Raw genomic sequence first — 12000 nt, 5'->3', positions numbered from 1 at the left:
CTTTATCCTCCCTTAATCTCTCCCTGCATAGAAACTCCCCGTCCCACATTCATGGCCACCCCCTCGACCTTGCCATCTCACGTGGCCTCTCCACTCCCCATCGTGTCAATCATGGATAAGGCCATCTCTGATCACTTCCTTGTATCCCTCTCCACCCACATAGAATCATAGAATCATAGAAACGTTACAGCACGGAAGGAGGCCATTTGGCCCATCGAGTCCATACCGGCTCTATGCAAGATCAATCCATGTAGTCCCACTCCCCCAATGCACATCACAGAATGAACTCAGGAATCCCACGCCACTTTCTATGAGCGGTGACAGGCTGCGGTTATGGTGAAGACCGGGACCCAGGGCTGAGGCTGTGGTCATCAGTTACTCTGGGAGTGGCACAGTCTGTTTCATGACTAGCCAAGGGTGAGAGTAACCCCAGGGAGTCAGGCTGGTGTTTAGAAGGGTGTGGGTTCCAGCTCCCGTTCCAGGACTGGGACACATGATCCAGACTGACTGTGTTGTTCTGAGAGGGAGCTGCATCGTGAGAGGTGCTGTCCTTTGAATGAGGTGTTAAGTGGTAATTTGTGAAGAGCAGGGAGTTCTCCCGGTGTCCTGGCCAATATTCTTTCCCCAACCATCAGCACCCAACAAACAGGAGGTCTGCTCAATATCTCATCACTGTTTGTGGGATCTTGCTGTACACAACTTGGCTGCTACGTTCTCTTATAAAACGATAGTGACTGAACTTCTAGTGAAGTGCGTTGGGATGTCCTAAGGATGTGAAAGGTGCTATACAAATGCAAGTTCCTTGTTTCTCACAGTGGGCCGTGTCTCTTTCCTTGTCTCATTGACACTCTCAGTTAATTGGTCCGTTCTCTCCGCAGATGGGGCCCGACCCGCTGAGTGTTTCCAGATTGTTCTGTGTGACCTGTCGGGACATTGTTGCTTGCTTCCCTTCAGCTTGTGGGACTGGGTTTTTGGTGCACTGTCCCTTTCAGTGCTGTGGTTTGCCTCATTTCTCAGTGTGATCGTGGTGCGAACTCAGAAGCAGCAGCCACAGTCCGGACTGCAGGCAAATTGGGAGGCTGGGACTAATAGTTCACAATTCCCACACCGGGAGTCGAACCCGGGCCGCCTGGGTGAAAACCAGGAATCCTCACCGCTGGACCATATGGGAACTGAAAAACCAACTAGCAAGAAGGGCACTGAGACTACAACCGGAAAGTTAACGGACGATTCAAAGGAGGTATTCACAATTATGAAAGGTATTGACAGAGTATTTAAGGAGAAATTGTTTCCAGTGATGGAAGGGTTAATAACCAGAAGAGAAAGATTTAAGGTAAATTGAAAGACAGTCATGGGGGGTGTGACTAAGATTGAGACCATTCATTCAGCTGCCTCTGCAGCTCCCCTCCCTTCCCCGAGCCCACCAAGTTAATCTCCGATCTCCCCTCATGCCCTCTCTGAGCTCTCTTGACCATGAGACCCACCTCCTGCTCCCTCGACCCTATTCCCACCAAACTGCTGACCACCCAACCTCCCTTCCTGGCCCCATGTTAGCTGACATTGTTAATGTTCTCCTCTCCTCAGGTACGGTCCCCCTCCCCATCAAATCTTCCATCATCACCCTCCTTCATAAAAGACCCACCCTTGACCCCTGTGTCCTTGCAAACTACCACCCCATCTCCCACCTCCCTTTCCTCTTCAAAGTGTTGTCGCCTCCCAAATCCATGTCCATCTTTCCCACAACACCATGTTTGAATCCCTCCAATCAGGTTTCCACTCCTGCCACAGTACTGAAACGGCCCTTGTCAAAGTCACAAATGACATCCTCTGTGACTGTGTAGAGGGAGATTTAATCTTGATCTAACCCTTGATGCACCTGCCCCCACAGTGTTTGATGGCACAGTGTAGAGGGAGCTTTACTCTGCCATGTACTGTACAGTATCAATCTGTGATGGAGCAGAGCCCTGCTCTTTAATAGAAATCATTCTTTCGATGAGCCACTGAGCCCCTAAAGCAGCCTTCGAGACCCAAAATCAGATTTCCATCGCACAGTTCCAGCAGTTTGCGAGGGCTGGGCCACGTTAACAGCAGCTCTCTGTTCCTGGTCTGGAGCTGAGGTGTTGTGTATTGTCCCTGACACAGGGACCAGACGGTGAGCTGCTGGCTCCTATTGTTCTGGGATCATTCCCTGCTGCTCTGTTCTCACCTCTTCACTGGGTCTCAGATTATTACCAGCCATCTTCCTGATCAATAAACAATCGCCAGTCTGACCGCGGAGATTTGAAATGTGTGAAACATTTCATGTGTCTCATCCCTCTCCCTGGACACAAATAAATCGGCCATCATGAAATGGTCACAGTCCATTTCTTGAGCCTTCTCCTTCTTAGAAGAATCTTTTAAACTCCTTGCTAAAGTGACCATTGATCTTAATGTCTTGTTTTGCGGTATGTTCTAGATTGTTCCAGGTCAGCATTGTAATAATTCGGGGTAGTTGAAAAGTGGGATCATTATATTAAATCGAGATATTTATCACAGCCCCGCCCCCCAAACATTCAAACCACCGTTCAGGAGGAGAACCCCTCTGCTCACTGACCTACATTGGCTCCCAGTCCACCAACATCTCAAATTTTAAATTATCATCTTCGTGTTCAAATCCCTCCATGACCTCGCCCCTCCCTTTCTCTGAAACCTCCTCCAGCCCGACAACCCTCCGAGATCTCTGAGCTCCTCCAATTCAGGCCTCTTGCGCATCCACGGTTTTCATCGCTCCACCATTGGCGGCCGTGCCTTCAACCGACTGGGCCCAAAACTCTGGATTTCCCTCCCTAAACCTCCCGCCTCTCTACCTCTCTCTCCTCCCTTAAGACACTTAAAACCTACCTCACCTGTCCCAATATCTCCTTATGTGGCTCCGTGTCACATTTTGTTTGATAATCGCTCCTGTGAAGCGCCTTGGGACGTTTTACTCCGTTAAAGGCGTGATATAAATGCAAGTTGTTGTTGTTGGGGTGGAGAAAGGGTTTTCTTTCTTTTTATGACTCTTTTCTATCTCTCTATTTCTTTCCTTTCTCGGACTCTGTTTTCCGGGTCTGTTTACTGACACACATTACAATCTGTGTCACTCGGTGTCTAACAATGTGAGGCAATGTGTTTTATTCCCGCTGTGTTATCTCTCTGGCGGTTTGCTGATAAATGTTTAACTCGCGGCCTGTTCCCGTTAATGGTCACAAGCAGTAACAGACAGACAGAGCGTGTCTGACCGCCCTGAGATGTGGAAAAGGCATCAGTTTAGGACAAATGCATCAAATCAAATGTTCATCGGGCACCGAGAGAGACAAAAACCAGAGAGAAAGGCAGAAGGAAATAGAGAAATAAAAGCTAAATACAGACATCCTTGATGTCACTCTATTCCATCCCCAATCGTTCAGTGTCGGGTAAAAATGTCAGTGTAAATAAATGTTTGAGAATCGGCCCAAAGAAGAAGAAACAAAATAACCCAAAACTGCCGAAACCCGGGATCGAACCAGGGACCTTTAGATCTTCAGTCTAACGCTCTCCCAACTGAGCTATTTCGGCCCCACTGCAAACTGATCTTTTGGGTCAGCCTCTTGTAATAAAATATAACCCCGGGTGGAATTGCCCCTCCCGCTCATTCCTCACTTCGGGAGAATGAGACCGACCATCAAGGAGAGATTTTCTGATCCTGTCGTTGAATCTAATTTATATTAAACATTCCTTGAACTCTCTGCCGGGGGGATTCAGAGCTGGGGTTCGCCATGAACCAGCTTCCCCTCAATTCCCAGCTTTATCAGTGAATCGACCAACAAACACTCGACAGAGCTCAGGTTTTATTAATAATAAAAACAGAAAATGCGGGAAACACTCAGCAGGTCAGGCAGCATCTGTGGAGAGAGAAACATCCTTTCAGGTCGATGACCTTTCATCAGAACTCTCTCCACAGATGCTGCCTGACCTGCTGAGTATTTCCAGCATTTTCTGTTTTTACTTCAGATTTCCAGCATCTGCAGTATTTTGCTTTTGTTTTACAGCTTGTATTAATGTTCTGCTGATGATATCTTAATATTATCTTGTTTTTGGGCCATTTTAATCAGGTTCATGGACAAATTCTTCCATCATCCCTTCTCCCACATCGCTTCTCTCTCTCATTCATTCTTTTCTCCTTTCAATCCAGAAGAGGGCGGGAATCAGAGCTCACCCCCCGAACCCTCCGCACACAGACCCCCGTCTACCACTCCGTGTGATCCAAGAGACAATTCAATACATTACACTCTGTATAAACACTGAAAGCTGACACACCAGGGGAGATCGCACAGTTTTGGACACGGAGTGAAATAAACTGAAGTGTTCATAAAAAGTTACAGATCACAACACGTCTCTCTCCGCTGTCCCGGCCTGTGCTGAGTGAGCTGATCTCAACTGATGTGGTACTGAGTCCCTCACAGAGCAGGATGGGCACATGTTCAATCTCCAGCCTGTACTGAGTGAGCTGATCTCACGAGGTGTGCGACTGAGCCACGGAGCAAGAGAAGCCGAGGCTCAGTCCCGGGCCTGTGCCGAGTGAGCTGACTCAATGTGTTCCTGGTAATTTTCATCAACATCTTTGAATGTGGCAGCACGATTTGTTCAAGCCGTTAAAACAGCATCCAGTTCCTTGGCTTAATAATCGAGAAATAGAGCACAAAAGCAAGGAAGTTATGTTAAACGTTTATAAATCATTGTTCAGGCCTCATCTGAAGTATTGTGTCCAATTCTGGGCACTATAATTTATTAAGGAGGTCAAGGTCTTGGAGAGGATGGAGAGGAGATTTCCCAGAATTATACCAGGGATGGGGTTTAGTTGTGTGGAGAGACTCGAGAACCTGGGATTGTTCTGCTTCGAGCAATGAAGGTTAAGGGTAGAAGTAATCCACGTGTTCAAAATTAAGAGGGGTTTTGATCGAGTAAATAAGGAGAAACTTCACCCACTGGCGGGAGGGTTGGCAACCAACGGACGCAGATTTAAGATAATTGGCGAAAGAACTAGAAGGGAAATAAGGAGATTTTTTTGACACAGCGAATTGTTATGATCTGGAACGCACTGCCTGAAAGGATGGTGGAGCTCGATTCAATCGTAACTTTAAAAGGAGAATTGGATAAATACTTGAGTATCTCCCCACAGATACTACCTGACCTGCTGAGTGTGGCCAGCAGTTTCTGGGTTTATTTTTGAGCTTTCACTATCGCAGTTTTCCTGACAACCTGCAACTTGCCTCAAGGGCGCAGCTTCAAGCACAACTTTCTTGTGCTCTTCTCACACACAAGATCACACTTTACTTTCCAACACACGCGCTTTAAAATCTGCCGTTTCCGCACACAGCGTCCTGCGCCATGAGAATTTGAAAGACCTTTCGCTCATGGCCTGTAATCGCTCCTTTTTCCCCACAGGCGCTCTTTACATTTATCCTCTACTCGATTCAATCACAAATTTCAACAGAACTATTAAGATCAAGGCGGAACATTTCCGATCTTACTGCACCGCCCCAACTTGTCAAATGTGCACCTTTCAACCGCCATTCGCAGCTCTGTAGCGCTGCCCGTCGCTCACGCAACTCAACTGCTGAGAGAAAAGAGCCAACAAGCATCAAAACAAAAACCAGTTCTTCAGTTACCATCCCCTGGATCACAAGATTCCCCAAGTAAATTCCGTGAACATTCGGGCGGCTGTCTTTCCAGAGACCAGCCCTGCTTTCGTCGTGTTTGTCTGTCGAGCGGTCACGCAGATCGAAATGTATCGACTGGTTTCAAGGCACAAATGAACATTGGTGCGAATGGGACATGTGCCCAATAGAAACAGCGGTCGGAGCAGAACAAACTTATAAGGCGTGAGATCGTGAAAGTGAATGTTGGAGTCGGCAATGGAGCAGGAAAGTGTCCATGAAATGGAAGGAGGGAAGTAAAGGCGGCCTATTGAGGATGGAAGAAAGAAAAAGCGGGGAGAAGAGGCGGGTTTGAACTGTGGAACATCAAGTACAGGCATGTGAGAGTGCTGGGATTTGAAGGAATGGATAGGTTTTCGCCACCAACAAAAAATATTTCTTATATATATTAAAGATTGATATATTGCTGCATTCTATCAGTATGTGTGGCAGAGGATAAAAGAGGTGAGAAAGTTATGCCGTGACTCGGATTCGAACCGAGGTTGCTGCGACCACAACGCAGAGTACTAACCACTATACGATCACGGCGCCACACCCCAGCTGTTGCTACAAGACCCGAACCACAGCAATAAGCAGCGCCTCAAATTGTTGCAGAATAGCAGCACAGCCCCTCCCACGGCCCATCCTTTAAATATCCACCCAGCAATTTCACCAGTGCTGGTTTCATCAACTTGTGCTTCTTTTTGAATTGTTCTCGGTATTATCTGTCCTGATCCTTTACTTGGCCCACTCGAATCCTAGAATCATAGAAAGGCAACAGCACGGAAGGAGGCCATTCGGCCCATCGAGTCCCCGCCGGCTCCATGCAAGAGCAATCCAGCTGGTCCCACTCACCCGCCCGATTCCCGGCAGCCCTGCAATTCTTTTCCTGTCAAGTACTTATCCATTTCCTTCTGAAGGCCATGATTGAATCTGCCTCCACCACCCCCTCGGGCAGTGCATTCCAGATCCCAATCACTCGCTGTGCAAAAAAGTTTTTCCTCATTTCACCTTTGGTTCTTTTGCCAATCACGTCAAATCTGTGTCATAGAATCATAGAATCATAGAATCATAGAAGTTACAACATGGAAACAGGCCCTTCGGCCCAACATGTCCATGTCGCCCAGTTTATACCACTAAGCTAGTCCCAATTGCCTGCACTTGGCCCATATCCCTCGATACCCATCTTCCCCATGTAACTGTCCAAATGCTTTTTAAAAGACAAAATTGTACCCGCCTCTACTACTGCCTCTGGCAGCTCGTTCCAGACACTCACCACCCTTTGAGTGAAAAAATTGCCCCTCTGGATCCTTTTGTATCTCTCCCCTCTCACCTTAAATCTGTGCCCCCTCGTTATAGACTCCCCTACCTTTGGGAAAAGATTTTGACTATCGACCTTATCTATGCCCCTCATTATTTTATAGACTTCTATAAGATCACCCCTTAACCTCCTACTCTCCAGGGAATAAAGTCCCAGTCTGTCTAACCTCTCCCTGTAAGTCAAACCATCAAGTCCCGGTAGCATCCTAGTAAATCTTTTCTGCACTCTTTCTAGTTTAATAATATCCTTTCTATAATAGGGTGACCAGAACTGTACACAGTACTCCAAGTGTGGCCTCACCAATGCCCTGTACAACTTCAACAAGACATCCCAACTCCTGCATTCAATGTTCTGACCAATGAAACCAAGCATGCTGAATGCCTTCTTCACCACCCTATCCACCTGTGACTCCACTTTCAAGGAGCTATGAATCTGTACTCCTAGATCTCTTTGTTCGATAACTCTCCCCAACGCCCTACCATTAACGGAGTAGGTCCTGGCCCGATTCGATCTACCAAAATGCATCACATTCCTCTGGTGCTTGACATTTCCACCAATGGGAACAGTTTCTCTCTATCGACTCTGTCTGTACCCTTCATGATTTTGAATATCTCGATCAAATCTCCTCACAACCGTCTCTGTTCCAAGGAGAACAACCCCAGCTTCTCCAGTCCGTCCACGTAACGAAAGTCCCTCATCCCTGGAATCATTCTTGTAAATCTCCTCTGCACCCTCTCGAAGGCCATCAGATCTTTCCTAAAGTGCGGTGCCCAGAACTGGACACAATGCTCCAGTTGTGGCCAAACCAGTGTTTTACAAAGTTTCATCATGACTTCCATAATTTTTTACTCGATGCCTCTATTTATAAATTCCAGGATCCCGTATGCTTTTTAATCGGCTTTCTTAACCTGCCTTGTCACCTTTAACGATTTGTGCACATATACCCCCAGATCTCTCTGTTGCTGTACCTCTTTTAGAGTTGTGCCCTCTAATTTATTTTGCCTCTCCTCGTTCTTCCTACCGAAATGTATCACTTCACATTTTTCTGCGTTAAATTTCATCTGCCACGTGTCCGCCCATGCCACCAGCCTGTCGAAATCCGCTTGAAGTCTATCACTATCCTCCTCACTGGTTACTACCCTTCCAGGTTTTGTGTCATCTGCAAATTTTGAAATTGTGCCCTGAACACCCCAGTCCAAGTCATTAATATATATCAAGAAAAGCAGTGGTCCCAGCACCGACTACACGGCATCTACACATTTGTCCAATGCCCCTAGAGTGAAGCGGGATCACTTTTCACTCATAAACCAGCAACCCTGATGTTAAAATCATCTGCCGGAGAAAGACGCGATTTCAGCGCGGTGACACTGGGCCAGAGTAAAGTTCAGTTAATGTGATTGCCGAGTGGCGAGGGAGTCAAAGGATATGGGGAAAAGGCGGAAAAGTGGAGTTGAGGTAAAAATCAGATCAGCCATGATCTCATTAAATGGCGGAGCAGGCTCGAAGGGCCAAATGGCCGACTCCTGCTCCTATCTCTTATGGTCTTATGATCTTATGGTGGCGAGAGGGTGGATTTGGAACTCCTGTGCGGCTGCTTTGCGCAGGTAACACGACTTGTTACAAACTAAACCATTCATTCACCGAGCTAAAGTTTGAGGTTGCAGCGACAAGAACCTGATTACATTAATTACAGGAAATTAATGAAACTCTGTGAAAGATGAATAATTGTTGTAATCGCCATTGATCAACCGATAACTTTCTGCTGCAGACTGACAGAAACACTGACATGGACACTGGGTGACAGAGAAACTTTAATCAGTTTCAACAACAACAACTACCAATACAACGTCCATTTATATCGCACATTTAACGTAGCAAAACGTCCCAAGGGGCTTCACATGAGCTTTTTTAAACAAAATTTGACACCGAGCCACAGAAGGAGATATTAGAAGCAGATGCTTCACGTTTCAGTGAATCTGTTTGAATTATTCATTTGATGACATTTTGTTTAACTTTCCACGGATCACTGTTGAAAGAAGAATTACCGACCACTTTTCCATCTCCTGTTGATCATGTCCACAGTAAAATTACGTGGGTAGCGCGGGAGAGAGTGAGAGAGAGAAAGAGACAGAGACCCATTCGGGAAAAGATAGAAAATGTGAGGCACATACACAGACAGACAGACACAGACACAAAGAAACAGACACACACAGAAACAGACACACAGACAGAGACACATAGAGTGACTCAGAAATACAGAGACAGACGATCGATAATTTGGCTGATTTTTGTTCTTTTTCTGTCGTAGATTTCGTGAAATCTTGCAGGTCAATTAAAATGAGCATAAAACTCGAGGTGTTCAATGCCGTGGAATTTTAATTCACTTCAGAATTATTAATTCTACAAGAAACTTGTTGAATTTTGAAACGCAGAGATGAAAGGGGATGAAAAAAGACAGGATCTGAAATCTACCAGATTCGAACCTACGCGGGGTAAACGAATGGATTTCCAAACTATCACCTTAATCACGAGTTAGTGAAAATCACAATTGCTCTGCATCCAGTCCCCGTTCAATAATATTCTGAAAGCAACAATCAGCTGTTTATTTTTCTCTGTAGTTTTTTTTAGGAAGAAGCTTGGCGAAGACATAAAATTAAAGTTGGCGTCTAATAAATGCTTCCTCCCCGTTGGGGAATTAAACCACGGACTAAGGCGGGGCAACTCACCACGATAAAAGAGAAAGAAAGAAGGAAAGAAAGACAGAGTCAGTTGTTCGTTGTCTAACAAAGAGATGGAAATGTTAAAGGTTCTTTCAACGGTGGCCCGTGGAAAATTAAACAAACTGTGATCAAATAAATAGTTGAAAGAAATTCACTGACACATGAAACATTTTTAACGCCATCTGGGGTGAGTGTAGAATCAATATAGTAGTTCCTCGTTAGTATAGTGGTGAGTATCCCCGCCTGTCATGCGGGAGACCGGGGTTCAATTCCCCGACGAGGAGGTTAAACTTTGCCTTCAAAAGCTTTTATCTCCAATATTGGATGTGGAAAGTGCAGTGTAAAACTAACTCGGAGATTCCCACTTTCCTCAATTGAAATGAACTGATGTTCCAGCGGTTTTAAAATCTGCTCTGTGCGTCATTCTTCACCTCGATGTAAGACTTGCTTCTGTGATGGTGGGGATATCGGGAGGAGGCCGAGATGGATCATCCACCCGGACACTTCTGGCTGAAGATGGTTGCTCACAGCTCAGCCTTGTCTTAAGCACTCACGTGCTGGGCTTTACCATCATTGAGGATGGGGATGTTCACAGAGCCTCCTCCCGTTCGTTGTTTAATTGACCACCACCATTCACAACTGGGTGTGGCAGGACTGCAGAAGATCCGTTGGTTGTGGGATTGCTTTGCTCTGTCTATAGCATGCTGCTTCTGCTGTTTGGCAAGTAGTCCTGTGTTACTTTCAGGTTTTTGGAGGGTGTATGTTTGTGTGTACATGCCGGTGTGTCTTTGTGTGAGTGTGTATGTCGCTATGAATGTGTGTGTATGTGTGAATATGTCTGCGTGTGTCTCACTTTTTCTACCCGTTTCTGAGTGTCTCTTTCTTTCTGTCACTTTTTCCCTGTTCCCCACATAATTTTTCTCTGGACCTTGACTAACAAAGAGATAGAAAGTAAGTCTTCTTTCAGCAGTGGCGCGTGGAAAGTTAAACAAACTGTCATCAAATAAGGAGTTAAAATAGATTCACTGAAACATGCATCCTTTTCATTGCTGTATGTGAGATCTTCCGAGTCTGCTTTCTCATCTGCGCCTGTTCCGAGACCTGTCTCTCTCTGTATCTCCATCTTTTTTCTTTCTGTCTGTCTCTCTCTCGATCGGTCTCTCCCTGTTTCGGGCTGGTGACTCAGACCCGGTCTGTCCACAGCACAATTCTGCATTTTATTTCTTGCCCATCATTGTGGTTCTCACATCGAGCTGAAGAGTGAGGCAGAGAGCAGATTTTAAAATCGCTGTGAAATCAAATTGTGGAAGTGGGAAAGGCCGAGTCAGTTTTTCATTGTATTTTCAACATCCAATATTGCAGATAAATGAAAGTGAAACTTCTAAAGCAGCAATAACCTCCTCGTCGGGAAATTGAACCCCGGTCTCCCACGTGACAGGCGGGGATACTCACCACTGTACTAACGAGGAATCGATGCTGGGTGTTACCGTACATTCACCACAGATGCTTCATGTTTTACTGATTCTTTTTGAACGATTGTTTGATGACAGTTTGTTTAATTTTCCACAGGCCACTGTTGAAAAAAGACTTCCCGACCACTTTTTCATCTCTTTGTTCAATTATGTCCAGAGTAAAATTATGTGGGGAGCGCGGGAGAGAGTGAGAGAGGGAAAGAAGGAGAAACAGACGCATTCAGGAAAACATAGAAAATGTGAGACACACGCATGCATCGACAGACACAAAAATACACAGAAAGACACACCTACACAAAGAAACAGACACACACGCATACATATAAACATAGAGTGACTCAAACATAGGGAGAGACAGACCAGAGGTTATTTGGATGATTTTTTTTATTCTTTCATGGGATGTGGGCATTGCTGGCAAGGCCAGCAGGTATTGCTCATCCCTAATTGCCCTTGAGAAGGTGGTGGTGAGCTTCCGTTCTTGAACCGCTGCAGTCTGTATGGTGATGGTACTCCCACAGTGCTGGTAGATGGGGAGTTCCAGGATTTTGACCCAGCGATGATGAAGGAACAGCGATGTACTTCCAAGTCAGGATGGTGTGTGAATTGAAAGGGACTGTGCAGGTGGTGTTGTTCCCGTGTACCTGCTGCCCTTTTCCTTCTAGGTGGTAGAGTCGAGGTTTTGGGAGGTCCTTACGAAGAAGTTTTGGCGAGTTGCTGCATTGCTTCCTGTGGATGGTACACACTGCAGCCACGGTGCGCCGGTGGTGGAGGGAGTGAATGTTTAAGGTGGA

The 12000-nt window shown here is 46.0% G+C and overlaps 1 long non-coding RNA gene and 4 other non-coding genes across 5 annotated transcripts in view; 1 reads left to right on the top strand and 4 right to left on the bottom strand.

Annotated features, from left to right (window-relative positions):
• The window catches only part of LOC137302090 (uncharacterized), a 48674-nt gene that overhangs the window by 3707 nt on the left and 32967 nt on the right, over window positions 1-12000 (bottom strand). The window lies entirely within an intron of this gene.
• On the bottom strand, window positions 1100-1171 carry trnae-uuc (transfer RNA glutamic acid (anticodon UUC)). Its single transcript has one exon. It is a non-coding gene; the product is annotated as a tRNA-Glu (tRNA).
• On the bottom strand, window positions 3504-3576 carry trnaf-gaa (transfer RNA phenylalanine (anticodon GAA)). Its single transcript has one exon. It is a non-coding gene; the product is annotated as a tRNA-Phe (tRNA).
• Window positions 6174-6245, bottom strand: trnah-gug (transfer RNA histidin (anticodon GUG)). Its single transcript has one exon. It is a non-coding gene; the product is annotated as a tRNA-His (tRNA).
• Window positions 9950-10021, top strand: trnad-guc (transfer RNA aspartic acid (anticodon GUC)). The gene has a single exon. It is a non-coding gene; the product is annotated as a tRNA-Asp (tRNA).

Source organism: Heptranchias perlo, chromosome 35 (assembly GCF_035084215.1).
Source record: "Heptranchias perlo isolate sHepPer1 chromosome 35, sHepPer1.hap1, whole genome shotgun sequence".
Taxonomy (NCBI): Eukaryota; Metazoa; Chordata; class Chondrichthyes; order Hexanchiformes; family Hexanchidae; genus Heptranchias; species Heptranchias perlo.
The sequence above is the reverse complement of the archived record's forward strand: the minus strand, read 5'-3'. Positions and strand labels throughout refer to the sequence as shown.